Consider the following 18,652-nt stretch of genomic DNA (forward strand, 5'->3'; position numbering starts at 1 on the left):
AGTCTATTTATAAGCAACTTAAATTGGACCACCGTAATCTGTTAGTTTAACAATTAATTTCCAAGAGTTTATAACCAAAAACGCAATTTCTACTAAAGTTTTCTGGAAACATTGAAAGCTTAGGGGTAATTCAGAGGTGTCCCAAGAGATGAAAAGTCTTAGAACATAGAGCTTGTTTGGGATCGACATCAATCATTTGTTACGCGTTTCAGTTTCACTTCAGACAAAATTGTGGCCAGGAGAGAAATAGTCTACTTATTGGTTTCTAAAAAATAAAAAATGGCTTAAACTTGAAGCATTTTGTTAAACTAAATTTGATATTCAAGATAGGCAAAAGTGTATCTCTCCAAAATTTGGAGAAAAACCGTAAATTATGGTTTTGTGTCGTTTATAAAAATTTTGTTTTTGATTTTATCATTTTACAGAAATTTAGCAAACAATTAAAATCAGACAAATTAAATTCAGATAAAGAAGATGGAAACGTACATAAATGTGAAAATAAATTAGCCAATGAACTTTTTTTCAACATAAAAGTTGCTTTCTTGGAATACCGAAAACATTTTTTTTTTCACATTTTGCATTAGAATGAATAAAGTAAAATTAACGAAATGAGTTATGAAAAAATTGCAAATAAATAAAGCAGAATTGAGAAGTAAAAACGTTCTACATCCACTATTCTATTAATATATTGCGGTGGAAAGGTAAAGGGCAGTACCTGAAGAAATGAGTTTTAAAGATATTTGAATAACGCATTTTGGATTCCAAACTAACGATAGGGAAAGGTTGGAATTTGAAGTTTTTCCCGTTCTTTATTTTCAGTGGAAACCTAATAAGCAAACTTGTAAAATAAAGCTAAAAAGTACTATAGGTGACAAAAAAGAAGAATAAAAAATGTGAAAAATTTGCAGTTACTGTCTTTTATTTTCCACAGCAGTACACGTTTACTTTAATCAGCTATTGCACATTCCATTAATTGCTAAAATTTTCAATGCTTATTATAAATTTCATGGCAATTCCTATCAGTCACCATTTTTAACTGAATAAAAAGTCGAATGTCTCAATACTTTATCAATATTATGCATTAATTTTATTGAAGGTGTTTCAAAATTTCAAAGCACTTAAAATCAAGCTATGTATTTAGGAACCAAGAGCGTAAGTACGGAAAAGAAGTTTTTCCTATTATTTTTGAATCGAGCTTTGGCAAATGTATTTTAGTACGTTATAATTTTCTTGCTCTTTCACTTTTTCTCCTTGCTCTTTCTTTTAAAGTATTTCAGATTAACCTTTATTTTAGTGGAACAGAGCTAGAAAATTCTTTATTATTCATTTTGCATTATTCTAGAAGGGGATTGGAAGGGAGATTTGCAATGTAATAAAGTTTGGAAATGTTCCGCATTCTTCAGTTTGTGGTTTTATGTGTATGTAGTGTATGTTTGCGACTATATTTTCTTGCATGACTCTTGCTTGTTATCGTCTCCTCTAATACGCTTGAATTTTTTTTCAATAATCCTGGGACACCCAGCTCAATGTTTCATATGTACGTGTGGGTATGTATTTTGTTATGTTTTAACTAGCACGTACTGAGCATGTACAACGTGAAAAATTATTTCTGAAATTTTATGGAAAAGAGGACTGTCATCTATGTTGCCAGTTCTTTTTGCAGCAAAATCTTATTTACAGTCAGATTTTACGTAGGGAAAAAAAAGACGCAGTAGGTAGTTGCGACGAATAGAAAACGAATTTCAAGCAGTGGACTCAGAACCTACAATATCACTGTTCGCAGTACTGAGTTCTAGTCCTATACTGAATAAGACTCGAGTGAGCAGTGGGAATGGGGGATCATACGCTTCACCCCGTTGGTCATGTGGTGTTCTGATTTGCGCTGCAGCTAACAGCTGACTTATTTCTGGTAAAATGTTTCTGTACTGCAAGAACTTAATTTTACAGTAATATTTACCGTCTAGTTTTCCAGAATTTCAGCAGTGTAGCCTTCTCCGTCAGAAAGAAAAAAGACATGGCAGGTTTATGTCGATCTTTTGTTTGAAATCCAAAAAATCGAAACAAACGAATCTTTTCCTCATAGTTTATTTCCCAGCTGAAAATCAGCAGCTCAAAATCACATATAATCAGCATCCCCGTTCACATAATTTGCATAAAAAGCACCGCAAGCCCACCTTCCCTTCCCACAACTGCTTTCTCTCCGGGATCGAACAAAGGAATGCCTAACACAAACGCCCATGACATGACAGTCGCATCCCTGTTTTTTTCTTCCTCCTCCCGTCCTTTCCTCGACTCCTTTCTGCTGTGTGTGTTTGTGCATTTGCACGCTTATATATCACCCCGCATTGTTGGTTTTTTGGCAGCCGCAAAACAGCGCTGCACCCCCGCAGGACAGGGGATATGCACAACAGATGCGCCACGTCAACAACAAGCGCATAAAAATCTCAGCTGTTAGCAGCTGCTGCCATCCACAAAAGTATTCGGACAGAAGATCTATAGCATGCACCGACTGCTTGTCTATTCCAATGACACTAATCGCGTGCATTCGTTTGTAGATTTGTCTGCTTTTATCATACTATTTATCCCCTCCCCCTTTCCCTTTTTATTTTCTTCACAGCGAGTTACGTATAAGCTTGATGATGCGTATTTTTCAACTATAACTGCCAGATCTGTAAGATTACGTTTATTTTACAATTAGTAGAATAGAAAAAAGAGCAATAGTCATGATAACAGTTATTAGACAAAGGTAGAAAAAAACAACGATTGCGAACACTTTTTTAACTATTTGTTCCGATGACAATAAGAGCGTGAACTCGTTTATAGATTTGCCTGCTTTTATCCCCCCTCGCCTCCAATTTTTTTTTAAATTTCTTCGAGCTACGTACAAGCGTGATTTTTAAGAAAATCTTATTTTTCAAGTGTAACCGCCAGAAACAGAAAAAGAAAACTGATCACGATAAAAATTGTTGAAGAAAGTTAAAAATGGATAATGTTGACGATCCTTTTCATAATCATTTGGATCCGATGTCACTAAAAGCGTGCATTCGTTTGTAGATTTTTTTTTTTTGCTTGTATCACCACTTTTTTATTTTTTTGATCTCCTCTAGCTACGTACAAGCTTGATTTCAACGAGAAGCATCTTTTTCAAGTGTGACAGCCAGACTGGGAACGATAACAAAAGTTTTATAATCATTGCTGCTTGAAAAAAGTACTGATCATCTTGAACTGTAAATTAAAATTGTGATCATTTTCAATTTACTGTTATAATTGGTTACATTTTTATCGCACCATAATAAATATTGCTGTCATAGTTAAAGATCTTTCAAAATTAATAACGATATTTAGAGTAAAAACGTTTTATAAAAATTTACGAAAAATTCTATAGCAAATAAAGAACCATGACCAGTACTGTAAATTTTGAAGAGATTTATTTCGACGCAAAATCTAGCAAAAATATGTTAAGAACATTGTGAAAACTTGAAGCTTTTTGAATACACATTAGAAGTTTTGAATTAGTTTTTCTTTAATGACCATAGCTTTTTATACTTAAAGTTTTATTTCTATACCTTTTCCTGTAAGTAAGCAACAACAAAAAAGCTAAGTAAAAACATACACATTTTTTGTATTTATTTTTTGTTAAAAAAATTTAAATAATGAAATTTTCTCCCGGTTAGTAAAAAAAGGAGAAGATGATGATTCTAGACACCTCCTTTTTTTCACTGACAAAACGATTACATTACCAAACTCAAAAATTTATGATTTCTGAAGAAAGTGTTTTGTTAAAAAATCGCTTTCTATTTATTATTATTTTGTATGCAATTTCTATGAATAAACAATATTTCGTTTCTGTTGCGATTTTCCCTCTCTCCGAGATAATCTATGAATTGAAAACATTAGTAATTAAATGTTATCATTCTTCATTTGATTAAGTGAAAACAAGAAAATTTTCATGACCGTTTAAGTTAAAGAAAAAAAAAAAAAAAAATTGGAAAATATTATCCTTCATAAGTTAATTATTTTTTAGCTATATTTTTTGAAAGAAATGTTCTGTAAAAGCTATAGAAAAAACTGGGCAAAGTTAATTCATTATTTGCAGCTAGTGTACTGCTGGTTCCTACGAAAAGTTCAAATCCAATTGGAAACAAAAAAAAGTTTCATTTTTTAAAGATTAGCAATATTTTCCGTTTGCAACAAGTAATTAATTTCCATATATCATCACGTATTCTCTAAATCTGTTGATTTTATATTCTCTATTTGAAGTGCTACTTTAATTATAAAAATTAATAGATTAAAGGAATTTATTAGAAAGTTTATGAAATGTAACTTAAGTATTTGATCTTTAATACCAACATTTAAAAAAAAGTCGACATAAACAAAAACTAATTCTATTTGCGTAATAAACAAAAAAGGTGCAGCATTAAAATTGAATACTTCAAAGAGAATAAACGCTGATTTTACGTAGCGGGAATTTCTTTTGTTCTATGTCGATTTTATTTTAAATCACCAACGTTTTTACATTATTAATGATGAACAATTAGGAGAAACGATCAGTTATCCAACATTGAAATGTGGGGAAAATAGTCTCTCACAAAATGTTTAGAAGTACCATTTTTTCGGCAGAATTTTTAATACCAGAAATTAGGAAGAAATCTCTGTTGTGAACATTACATTTTACAATAAATATTACTCTTTTAAAGTAACATTTTTATTTAAGTGAGGAGAATCATAACAACTATAAAAAATAGCTTCATTGAGACTATAAAATACTCTTAAAAAAAGAAAGAAAAAAAAAAAGAAATGCATCAAAGAAAAAAAATTAACATGCTATGGAAAAAATCAAAATAACTGTCCTTTCAAATCTCAATTGTCCTATTATTTAAACACCTGTTTTAATTGAGACAAGAAGTTTACAAACTCAATATTTTATAGAAAAAAAGAAATTGAGAAAAAAAAAAAAAAAAAACAGAAATGTTAGCACATTCACTAATTTTTAAACAGGTAAGAATCCACGGTCAAACTCATTAATTTTTTAGCAGTTGGATATACTTCTATGAACCCTAAGGCAAATCATTAATATATTGATTAAGACATTTTTATTTAAAAGCACTCCCCGCGAACACATAAAAATAGGGGGAAAACAGGATGGATCAGATCTTAAACAAACAAAATCAATAAATTAGTCTTGCGAGAGTGAAAGCAGTTAATCCTCCCAAAAAGTCTAAAATAAAATCAATTTCTCATCGGCAGCAGGCTTAGTCAAACACCATCCTGCCTGTGTGTTGACTTCTCTTTTCCTTCCCCCTTTTACGAAAGTCAATTCTCTGGTGGCTTTAGCGGAAACGCGCTCGTGCTTGGTGGATAGTTTTCCAACTTGGTTTACTCATCAGCCTCTCATCGGGTAAGGATGAAAAATTGAATGAATTGAGTCAATTAAGTTTTTCTACTAGCGCCGATAACAGTTTGATATTTTTTGAAGAAACACAGTTAATATACAACACGAGCAGAAATGAAGTAAAAGTATAAATTTCTGCTCAAAACTACAAGTTTAAAGATTATTTCTGGAATTTTAATAATTTTCTATTTTTGAAGTTTTCCAATATTGACGTTTATTGCAAGCAGTTTTTAATGAAGCTATTTTTAGTCAGGCATCAAAAGACTGATACTTTGATGAACTTCAATTGAAATTAGTTGTTCTATTATTGACGTATCTGGATGGTTTTCATCAGCCTCTCATCGGGTAAGTATAAAAAACTGAATGAATTGAGCCAGTTAGGTTTTTCTACTAACGCCGACAACATTTGATATTTTCTAGGGAAACACTGTTAGTGGAGCATCAGCTATTTTGCAGAGAAATGAAGTACAAATATAAATTTCTGCTAAAAACTACAGGTTTAAAGTTTTTCTTTTTTTGAGATTGAATATTTTTCTATTTTTGAAACTTCCCAAAATTGAAGTTTATTACAAGCATTACCTATAACGAAGCTATTTTTAGTCACCCATTAATGGACTGATACTTTGATGAACTTCAATTGAAATTATCTGTTCTAGCATTGACGTATCTGGATAGTTTTCCAAGTTGGTTTACTCATCTGAGTCTCATCGAGTAAAAATGAAAAATTGAATGAATTGAGTCAATTAAGTTGATCTGCTATCGCCGACAACAGTTTAATATTTTCTGAAAAAACACTGTTAATGAAACTCCAGCAGAAATGAATAACAAATATAAAATTTCTGCTCAAAACTACAAGTTTTTTTTTTTTTTTTTTTTTTTTTTTGTAAGTTGAAAAAATTTCTATTTTTCAAACTTTTCTTCGACATAGACGTTTTTCAAGCATTATTTTTAATTTAGCTATTTTTATTCAGACATCAATGAACTGATACTTTAATGAACTTCAACCGAAATTATGTGTTCTAGCACCAGCATGGACGTATCTGGAGGTAGTGACGTGGCATGGAGGTAGCACTACATCCATGTGTTCCAGCTTTTAACTCCTGGTGATAGTATATCGTCTGACACTACTAACTTTCTCCTTTTACGTTCCATGAAGAATCGATATTTTTTAAAAATAGAGTTTTGAATCAAACTCTACTTGTAAAATCGTGTTTATTAATATGATTAATAATTATAACAAATTATTCACTTTGTTGTCACGCTTTTGTTGCTCACAAAACGCTGTCTGCGAGCATTAAATTTCATTATTAATGCAAATGAAATTGTTGCAACTTCACGAAATTGAACCAAGTACAGCAATAAAGTTTATAAATTAAGCTTAAACTATCTTTTAAAATTTTTGTTTTGATCAAGAAAACAATTTTGACGAAATAAATTGACTGATTTCATAAAATGGAAAGGTTTTATTTTTCCTTTAAAACAAGGAATAGCAAAAAAAAAAAATAATTTTAATACAAATTATATATTGAGGGATTTAATTTTTATGCTTCTAAATTTTTAGTAATCATTACATTTACAACTATTTTTTGGAAACAGTTAAAAGTAAATTATACGCTTAGAAAAAGTATAAGCGGGTAAAAATGTAAAACTCATTGTTACTTATTTTGATTATATAGGGCAATGTAGGAGCAAGTGAAATAGTTAAGGTAAGTTAAATTTTCAAAAATAAAAATTTGGATTTTTTTTTTAAATTACATTTTATAAAGAAAGAACAATGTACGTAGTTTTTGTAAAATGTGTACAGAAACATTTTTATATTTCCGAATTTGTCGATTAAAGATAAAGGATTTTTATTTCATGTGATAAATTGAAAAATAAAATATGTTTCTAATGAAACATTTTCAATTCGATCATTAAAAATATTTTGATCAAATAATTGAGTAAATAAAATAATGAGTGAAAAAGTAAATAGATAAGGAAACAGCGAGCGAATCATCTAAGTAAATTCTAGGAAAAAATAAATGAGCGATGAATAAATAAAAAAAATGAATGAATGAATAAATAAGTAAATTAGTAAATAATGGAATGCGAACGAATAAATAAATGAATTAAATGAATACGTAAGTGATTTAGTAAGTGATGGAATAAGTAAACGAAAATGAACTTTTTTCTTTGGCCCATCTACTTTCCTTCGCGTAACTAATTGTACAAAACATTTAAACTGAAAATAATTGAACAAATAAATACTTCATCCAACATAAGTAGGCCCGAATCGATAGTTAAAATGTTAATAACAAGAACTTTATCTTCTTTTTAGAAACGAAAATAAAGTTCGACTTACAACAAAATATTGTTTCGAGATTCAAATCAATACTTTTTTCTTATATCCATTTAAATAATCCTTAAAATCCCTTTAAATAAGCCGTGTTTAAAGCTAGCCAAAAGCTTAAGAAAAGAGTGTTCGGATTTAAATTGTTTCTCATGTAAAAAATGATGAATGAAAGATAACTTCTAACAGCTTGAAAAAATTGGACTGAAAACCATTTTTGTGCAAATTAATAGTTTGTTTGTTCACAAAGGATACTTTCATTGATTTCATCAAATTAATTTAGTTGTTATAAAGATTATTTGAAACAATTTTTAAACTAAACCACACGAAAAAAGCATTTTTCTGAAATTATAAAATAATTCATGGTATGTAAGAAAGTACATGTATAGTGAAACATTATTATTTGCTGACTAATTTCTTTGAAATCTTAAAAGCATTGACTTTTTAAAAACTGTTTGTTGTTACCTAAACTGCTATAATTTTGCTTCTGAACTTTTCCAATTATTGTTATTTTTCAGGAACAAGTTAATACCATCGAATGTACGTATTCCAAGTATCATATTTAGGAAGGTGCTGTATTTCACAAGGATTATATTTAAGTGCAATGCATTAAAAGGAATCCAAATATCATTTGTAAAATTTTCCCTCCACCGCTCCAGAACTCGGAGTTGTTTGATTTCCGGAAAGAAAACAGCTCCCTCGTTACAGCAAATAGGGATAATTTGCAGCGAGGAGGGAGAGCAAAACAGACACCGCACTGCCAATAATACAAAAAGGCAGGATTAAAAGCCTAAGGGTGGTTTAAGGCTTCGCAGTCATTTTGTTCCGCACGTCAGATTCGTAAATTGGAAGAAAGGTCAGTTTATGATCTGCGGAATGACCTCACGTTGGAGTTGATAGCATCGCCATTGAATTTGATGGCTGCCTTGACCACCTGCTGATCGAGAAAAACCAACCGAGAGGCTGAGATTGGTTTTTTGCTTTCTTGTGCCACAGCACATGACTAGAACATCGAAGGTAAAAATATATCAAGATTCGTTACTAATTTCTGTAATACACTGCGCGCCACTTATTAAAATTACATTCTTTCTGAAAACACTTCTGCCGTAGGCAGGTAAAAGACAGTATCTGTAGAGATAAGTTTTCAAGATGCAGTAAAACCTGTAAAGTTGACCATCCTTGTAAGTTGATCACCTGTCTAAGTTGACCGCCTTTTTCAGATACAGAATTAGTCCTATATTACATAAATCAACCACTATAAGTTAACCACCCTTGTAAGTTGTCCATCTGTCTAAGCTGACCGCCTTTTTCTAAGTACAGAATTAGTCCTATATTATATAAATTAACTTCAAGTTGACCGACCTTGTAAGTTGACCATCTATCTAAGTTGATCACCTTTTTCAGGTACAGAACTAGTCCTGTATTATATAAATCAACCTCAATAAGTTGACCACCTATTTAAGTTGGCCTCTAAAGTTGTGCACCACAAGTGGTCAACTTTTACAGGTTTCAGCGTACATGAAGAATCGCGTTTTGGATTCAATACTAACAATGGGAAAACAGCTGGAATTAGATGATTTTTTCGTGCTTTTTTGTCAGCCGAAACCAAACAAGCAAGCTTTTACAATAACGCTAACGAACAATAGATGGCAGAAATGCAAAAAATAAAAATAAATAAAAATAAATAAATAAATAATAATAATAATAATAATATCAGAAATAAATAAATAAAAAAATAAAAATGAAAAATGAAAAACTTGCAGTTATTACCCTTTATCCGCCCACAGCAGACTTTATTTTATAAAGCCCCTGATTTTACAAACCTGCAAACAACCACTAAAAAAAGGTTTTTAAATTTAAATACTCTCAAGAAGAAATAAACTGCTATATTTATATTTTTAGTGTTTCAAAACACGTAGACATTTAAAATAAACACGAGGTACGTGTTAAAAAATATTTATGGATCTTAAAATATTGGAGTATTGTTGCTTGATTAACATGATTTAAAAGTAAAGATTGTACCTCGTTTGAAGGTTTATAAAAGTTTTTGTGATTTTCAATACTCCTCCTCTTTGCTCTTAAGTGCACGGTGTGACATCAAGTGCTTTTTTTTCGGTTGCAGACGGAATAATTGACACTTAGTTTTCTCATTTCCGAGACTGATTCCTCCATTTCTTGGTGCGACGCAACTTTTAAATTTGTAGTGTCTGTTGCAATTCTTAACATTTCACAACTGTATTTTTAATTTTGAACCTATGAACTCTAAACGTTTGTTCTTATAAAACGGTGATAAGGATTTTATTAAAAGATAGATTGAACGTATTTTCATATCGTAGTGATTCTGTTTTCCCAGATTTTACTTTAAAACTCGTCTAATTTAATAGTCCAGTGATTTTATAAGTGGCGATTACTGTATATGCAAGTTTGAATTTAAGCCCTCTCCCCCCCCCCCCCAGCATAATATTTTTTCTTTCATTTAATATTACATTTGATTTCCTAACGGTTTCTCAACTAATTGGATGGATGAAGAAGATTCGAAAGAGATTAATTATAGATGCACATAATGAATATTTATTGCCACTGATTGCAACTGATTTCTTGTCAATAATCCTCAATGAATTGAATATTATCTACATTATAAGTGCATTAAAACGATAGTGGGGAACTAGTCTGCATTTGTTTTGAGTTTAAGAAATAGGCAAAGATGGATAACACGTACCATTTGTCATAAAGCATGCGCTAATTATGACTGTGCGACTTGAGTGACATTTCTACCATCTGAGTACTTTTCTCAGGAGTTTTAGAATTTACTCATTTCTCCACCTCAGTGTAACCATTAGTTAAAATTATCTAAAGATTCTGTCTATTTAGAGAAAGAACGATGGGAAAAAACCGGTATCTATGATAAGTGATTTTCTCCATATTAAATGCTGAAAAATTTATAAGTGTCTTCCACACTTGCAGAAGAATACTTCAGTGATGTTGCCAAAGCAGAAGTGGAAAATGGTTTGACTTACTTGGTGAACGAAGACATCTGGACCACCATCGATAGGAGTGATGAACCCCCATCCTTTAGCAACGTTGAACCACTTGCACTTTCCTCGTCGTCTGCTGAGCAAGGTCCCACTGCCTCCTAAGAAAAAAAAATAGTTTTAATTAAAAACAGAATCGTAGATTTCAAAATATGAATTGCTTTTAGCCAATTTTTAGTCTGAAGTTTACCATAGCCTCTTAGTCGTGGTAAACTTCAGACTAAAAACTGGCCATTATTGAATGGAAAAACATCTCAATATGAGGCATTCTTACATCTAGTATATGCTAAATATGTAATTTGGGCATTATGATCACTGAACATCTAATATGCCCAAAATTTGACAAAGAGTCCTATAAACGTGGAGAGATAAGCAAAGTACATTGGAACGCCACAACTTACATGACTCTTCGTAAAGTCTACCTTAATTCTGAGATTTATTATCTTATGCTATTTTGTTAATTTGTTCTCGATTTCATTTTAACTGCCTTTGTATTTTGTTATCTTATATACTCTTATGTGATACTCGAGCTGTCTTAATTGCATGGATTAATTGTTCCACTGAAGTCATGTGTAACAACATTATGCGAATCGAACTTCGATGATGTAAAAGTTGCGTACGTAGAGGAGGTTCCTAATGCTCAACATCGTGTCACCAATTCTGTCTTAATTTGACATGATTCAATAAAAAAAAGAAAACAATCAATTCAATGAAGTATCTAGTAAATGATTTACAAAGTTGGAGAGAGTAATTATTATTGATTATTAAATACTGATTTAATATTGTGAAACTATTTTCATTATTTTTATTGTAACATTTGCCATTGTTTAATAATAAAAAATAAAAAATATATAATATTTACCTGAAATGAATATACACATATTGGAGAAGTTATAAGTAAGTGGTTTAAGTGAAACAAATTTTTCTAATAATTCAGAATACGATGTCAAATTATGAAATCTTAAAAAAAAAAGAAAGAAAGTGTTCAGAATTAAGTTTATTGGTGCAGATTTGCAGATTTGTTATGCGTTCTGATTAAAAAAATCTGCACCGTATAAAGATGACTCTTCCGCGAGAGTTATCTTTATACAAGGTGCTGACCTCGAGTAAAAAAAGGTTGGGCACCACTGCCCTACGCATATGGAATTTAAGAAGCAACACATTCTCTTTTCAGGAATAAAAGAAACTCTTTCTTACGCTCGAACCTCAAGGGTATTGTTGGGTGCACAACAACGAACCACCACAATAGTCGCAGACAACATAAATACGAGGAGCGTCTCTAATAACGAGGATCACTACGTAAAAAATTAGGCCCATAAAGAAGGGAGACCGAGGAAAAAAATTAACAAGCGTTCAAAAAGGAGGAAATAAGGACGTAGAAGCCAATTTGCAGACCTAAGTAGCAACATAAATTTCAGTTTATGTACATACAGAAAAAAAAGAAGAATCAAGTGAAATAACTTCTACTCCCAAAACTACCAAAAGGCCTAAGGTTGATTGAAGAGTGCTCCTCCTCTTGAATCCAACTCCAGAATCTCGGCAATGAGCGTGCGCGTGCCTCTAAACAGTTGTGTCACTAAACATGCCTATGGACCCTTTAAGGTGCCCCTATTTTTTTAGGAACTGATGCTCCCCCTGACCTTAGACAAGATGCCCCCCATTTTTCCCCTCCCACCATCGGAGGGGTGGAGGAAGAATCCTGCAAAAATAGAATACCCTTGTCTGCTATTGCGTTCCCAAAGGAAACCGACATAACCGGCACAGCAGAGAATTTTTTCTTTTTTTCTTTCTTCAAAATTGTCATTTATGTGTTTTCAAGTAGTTTACCGGAAAATAAAAGACAAAACATTTCTTTTTCGCATTGTTACATATATGCTGTCAGGCTGTACACACGAGAATGAGGACCCCCTCCCCTCAACCACTTCCCTGAAATTGATTCTCTTGCAATTATTAATCAGTAATTAATAAATCATTCTCCTTTTTTTTTTATTCATATCCGATTATGGTTGGTGTTTAATTTTAATAAAATTTTTATTAAAGATGATTTTCAAGTTTTTTTTCCCGTATCATTTCAGGTCATTTTTTTTGTAAAGGTATTATATATTACACTGAATAAAGCAGAAAAATCTTCACTATATATTGCCTTCACATTGACGATCTAACTGAGAGATGATAAAAAAATGTGTGTTTCTTAAGAAATTGGAAAATTTTCTTTTTCTTTGTTTCCTTCCTTCCTTTCTTTAGTCCAAAAAAGTTTCGTTCTTTATTTATTTTCTTTCAAGTTTAATAAATACAGGTACTAACTAGAAATAAATTGTTAGCTTGTTGAGAAAATTAAAGAAAATCGAGTTTAACCCTAAAAAACAGAACTTAAAAGCGCAACATGAAAAGAGGAGAAATATTCTAAAGCTACTGAAAAATTTAAATAATTATCCCCCCCCCCCTCAAAAAAATAAATAAATAAATAAATAATATAAAATAAATAAATAGAAAAAATTGCTACCAAGGGGATCTTTCAGGGAAAACACAATTTTTTCGTTAAATTTCAGACAATACTGTCGACCCTAGTACATTGTTATAAATGCAAAAATTATAATGAACAACTAGTTTCTTTCTCTTGTTGTAATCAAGTTGTTTTCTTGAATTTTACAGCAGCAACATTTTTAATGAACAAAAAATTTAAGAAAAAAAGTAAGAATGCTCAAGTTTCTCTTATTAATGAAACTATTTTGGGATTTTTGGAAACCAAAAAACCACAAGTATTTTAATCGTAAAATGTGTTTTTGTTTAAGAAAAAACGTTTCAAATGCAAAAGACAAAGAAATTAATGGTAAGATAGACAATGTCGAGTAATTTTAGTAATTTTAACAGTATTTTCTATATTACTTTAGTATTACGCATCTGTATAAGATGTTTAGTACATAAGTACATCTTCAACTTGAACACATAGTTTAATGCGTACAGCTTAAATACTTACAAATAATATCATCTTAAATTCATATGTAGGGGAATGTGAGACAAAGTGAAATATTTAAGATAACTTACTTTTTTTAAGATGAACAAATTAGAATTTTGTTCTGAAAATTATGGTACACAAAGAAAGAACGATATAGATTATAACATAACTTGCATTGAAACATTATTTTTTATTTTTGACAGTAAATTTGTACCTTTGAAAAAGGGTGAAAATTTTTGACACCTTTGTTTCATGGGGCAAAGTGAAAAATAAGATATTTTTCGAATGAAATATTTTTTATTCGATTATTAAAGAAATTTTTGGCCAAATGAAGGAGTAAATAGATGAAAAAATGGATAATTGAATAGGAAATGAAACAATAAATGAATAAATAAATAAATTAGTAAGTTAATAAGTGAGAAAAGTAAATCAGTTAGTAAAATAATGAGTAAATAAGAAATTGAGTTAAAGAATGAATAAATAAGAAAATTATAAAATCAAAGAATATAAATGATAGAATTAAAAATTAATGCGTAAGTGAATTGACAAAAGATTGAATAAGTAAATGAAATAAATTATTTTGCCTTCCATGCACTTAATTAACTCTACAAAGCATTAAAAATACAAATAAGCTTAATATTAAAAAAATAAATACTGCACTGAATATTAGCAGGTCTCAATTGCTATTTAAAATGTTAATATCAAGAAATTTATGATATAATACTAAAAAAATAATTTTTGACTTACAACAAAATATTGAAATACGGTTATTAATTTTTGAAAATTGCTTGCATAATCACCTTCTTTGAATTTCAGGGGTAATTTTTTCTTGACTGGAGTAGATTACATGTGTTACTACATGATTAAAATATTACCAGATAAGTGGTGCTAAAAGCAGAGCAGATATTTCACCATTTCACTTTGCCCCACATTCCCCTATGTTGCGCGAAAGGAAAAATTTCCACGTACACAAAAATTAACCGTAATTCTAAATGTGTAAAAACGAGACACACTACATCATTGAATTTTCCAGCCAAATTGTTAATTTTATTATCCTTCTTTGGAGCGAAACAAAACTGCGCCTTATAAATTAAAGTAGAAGTTATTAATTAAAGTAGACTTTATTAAAATAGAAATAGAATCCAACAGCAAACATAGCTTAAAAACAAGATTAGTTTTTCATAGAATACTTTTGGTTTCTTAAGAACATGAAAAAAAAATAATCAGAAAACAGATGAAGAACCCACATTTAAAAAAGTAAAAACAGGGACATTTTTATCAATTTCGATGAAACGTTTTTATAATTATTTATTCATCTTCATAATATGATACATAAAGAGTTATTAGAAAGAAATAAAAATGTTTTCATAAAATCAGGGCAACTTAAGTTAAACTTATTTTTTAACTAAGACACTTACAAGTTTTTAATTGTTGATTTTATTATATTTCATTAAGAACAATAACTTTGAAAGCAAACCTTTTTTTTACTGCACTATTAAAAACGATTTCTTTGGAATAACTCTCAAACAATCAGCCGAAGTCTGTAATTTCCTCATAAAACTGTTAGTTCTGGGCACATACCGCGCCAAGAATTAAATGTCATGTATCAACTTAACACTGTATCAACTGAACCCGTTCTCTCCTATGCCAAAAATCAAAATTTTAAAAGTTTTTCATAACTAATTTTTTTATTAGAAATTCAAATCAATGTATTTGTGTGTATGTAATAAATATTTAAGTTTTCATCAAAAGGTAGAAAATCAGAACAGAAATTATTATTTTTTTTCTCCAAAAAGCGGAGTAATTATTATCAACACTCAAAATTTTGAGTACAAAAACTTTATCATTTTTTATTGCAAAAATTATTTTTTATAAAACACAAAATATTACAATGCAGGTTTGCCAACTGCTCCGCATTTTGCGGAGATGCTCCACTCCGCGGCTCCGCAAAGAAGTTCTTGTGCTCCGCATTTCCCGGCCGAAAAATTTCAAGCTTAAATTTTGCTATATCGTAAGAAACAAGTAAATATAAGAAGTTAACGATGCTTATACTCAAAGATTAAAATAGTGTTTAAAGCTGTTTTATTAAATAAAAAACGACGTGCTTGAAATGATTTATTAAAGCTATAAAACAATTTTAGATAAGTGGTTATAGTTTTTTGTATATAAAATACCGAATTGCTCCGTAAAAATTAAAATTGCTTCTCAAAATGTTACTCCAAGGTTGGAAACCCTGCAATATGTGTAATTTTTTCTAAAATTACTTGTATTATTATACATCTTGACCTCTAGAGTTATTTATTTTTTGAACTGGATTCAACTATATGGTTAAGAGCATAATTAATATATTGCCACAGGCGACGGACGCTGCAAACTGAAAATATCTTACATCTTCACTTTCCCTCGCTATTTCACTTGACCCCACATTCCCCTAGATTAACTTTCTTGTCGACTAAACAAACGTTTCATTTAAGGCAAACATTTACCAGTTTGAATGATAAAGATGGCGCAATTAAAGCTAAGCAAACAATTTCGTTGAATCAAATATTTTAATACGAATATTTAAGGTAATATTTCAATTAAGAAAAAATCCTGAAAACGACTTTTTTTTATAAGATTAAATTTGCGTTAATTTTTGAATAGAACAACTTTATAGTTTGATGAGTAATCGATGATCTAACACGGTAACGAATGGAAGCTACTTCTGTTTATTAATACTTTTAAGCATTTAATACCCTTAAATGCTCAGACAAAAAGCAACAGAATTTTACTTCCATTACATACAAATATACAGAATTATTAATTACCTCCTCTTTAAAATTTTACCGTCAACATTTTGAACTGAACTGCAAAAATGTAACTGTAAATTTTGAAATGTTAACTGTATTACAATTTTAAGCAATTGCTTAATTTTCACACTAAGTGATCCCAAACATGAAAGAAATAATGTAAGAAAAAAAAAACGAAATAATTTTATGACAATTTGAAATAAATCTAAACATTGATTGACTGTCCCAAAAGGTGTGTTACTAAGTGTTCTAAAGGGGATATATGTGTTAGGGTCCGAAGAATGCTCTAAAATGCTCCTAAGTATAAAATCATCTAGTTCCAAAAGTAGAAAAGTGTGTTGAGCTAAATAAGTGTTCAGGAAAGTGTTTTCAAATCGATTCCAAAAAGTGTGCTTCAACGTCTTCAGAAAAAAGGAGCAGCGTCCTTGTTCAAAAAGTGCCTGAATATTTTCAGTGTTAGTATGTTGTTTTTATTCTGCACTCAGATCAAGTGAAAATTGGGTCTTCTCCTCATTTTACCCAAGCACAATTGATTTGATAAATGCTCCTCCGCATTTTCATAAAAAGTTTAATCCTTCCTTGACTTTTCCTAAATCGTCGTGATGTGTAATAAAATAAAGGTTTCAAAAAAATTGTATTGTTTTTTAAACCTGAACTATAGGGAATCCTAGAAGCATAGGACGTTTTCATCTTGACCCTTTTAAGAAAAAAAAATCCAAATACATTTACTGATGACGAAACAGAACAGAAACTTAAAAATGCCTCTTGGAACATATCAGGGTAAGAATTTGAAGCTTTCATAATGTTTTTGATTATAAAAGGGAGCATTAGCCGCTAGTTTCTGAAATTCAACTGAAACAATGCTCGTTATTTTTAGGGCATTTTAAACCCTTTTAAATACTTCATTACATATAATTGAAATCTCTATGTTCTTTTAAAAAAAAACCAGCATTTGATATAAATATGTTTATTTTCAACTAACTTTCACAAATACATCACATTATGCAGGGAACTATGCAAATTTCTTCTCAGAGGGTCAAAATGAACCCCGCCGTATGTCTAGGAACACGAAAACCGACGTAATTCTAGTGTTAACTCAGGAAGAACATGGAAAATAACACATTTTGAATTTCACTCTGTTGAGCTATGTTTATTTAATATTTTCAAGGTAAATTAATTTTTTTTTCTAATGTTGAAACTAGTAAGTATATTATAGATTAAATTTCCACTTTTTAGGAATAAATTTGCATGAATTCCATTGATAGTTATTGTATATGTTTATCAGAGTTTCTCAACTTTTTAGCCTCAGTTTACATTCTTAATTTTCTTCACGTTTCTTTCCTTAAAGAAAAAACCTTGAACATAAATTAATTTTAACTCTAAATCTATACTACAACTTAACTATAAAGCTGCACATAAAATGTTTTTAGTTTTAAAACTAATGTTTTGGTAAAACCTTTCAATTGCAAAATGAAGAGAAATTAATGATAACATCCTACAAGTTCGAAAAAAAATAGCCAATTTTAACTGTATTACTCTAAATTACTAACGAAATCAGCATTTTCAAGAGATTCTGGTTAAATACACAGCGGAATACATATAACTTATTAGTACATTAACTTAACAATTTAACACGTTAACAACTTAAATACGTACATAGCTTAAAATATGGATTTTTTTTTCATTCAATATTTTTGGTATTTAAAGTATCTGTACGAAATGGAGTTAAGAAAACAGAGAAATAACCACAATTTAAAATGTAAAAATTTTCAAATTTCTAGCAATTAAGATGTAATGCTTTTATAATTATTAATTAATCTTTACAGCATTATGCATAAAGATTCATAAGAGGGAAATTAGTTTTAGGTTAATTTAAAATTGAATTTTAAGCACAAAAACAATAATAATTATTATCCTTCTGTTTTAAAACTAAATAATGATTTCTGCGGCCTTTATTAGGTAATAATATTATACTTCAACGCAGATTTTTAACACGCTGTTGCTAGCGACAGCTTTTTAGAATTACCACGCTCCACTAAGACAACAAGCCTGACAGGGTGATAATAGCTGACACATAAATCCTCGTATATATACTCGGCAATTCCCTGATTGAGTAACGCTGATGACGTCACCAACAATCAAACTTTGCTCCAC

At 30.3% G+C, this 18,652-nt stretch overlaps 1 pseudogene; it reads right to left on the minus strand.

Moving 5' to 3' along the window:
* LOC129226675 (protein lin-28 homolog) overlaps positions 1–10,825 on the minus strand; it is a 160,812-nt pseudogene extending 149,987 nt beyond the window's left edge.
* Positions 10,826–18,652: the final 7,827 nt, after the last annotated feature.

Source organism: Uloborus diversus, chromosome 7, assembly GCF_026930045.1.
Source record: "Uloborus diversus isolate 005 chromosome 7, Udiv.v.3.1, whole genome shotgun sequence".
Lineage (NCBI taxonomy): Eukaryota > Metazoa > Arthropoda > Arachnida > Araneae > Uloboridae > Uloborus > Uloborus diversus.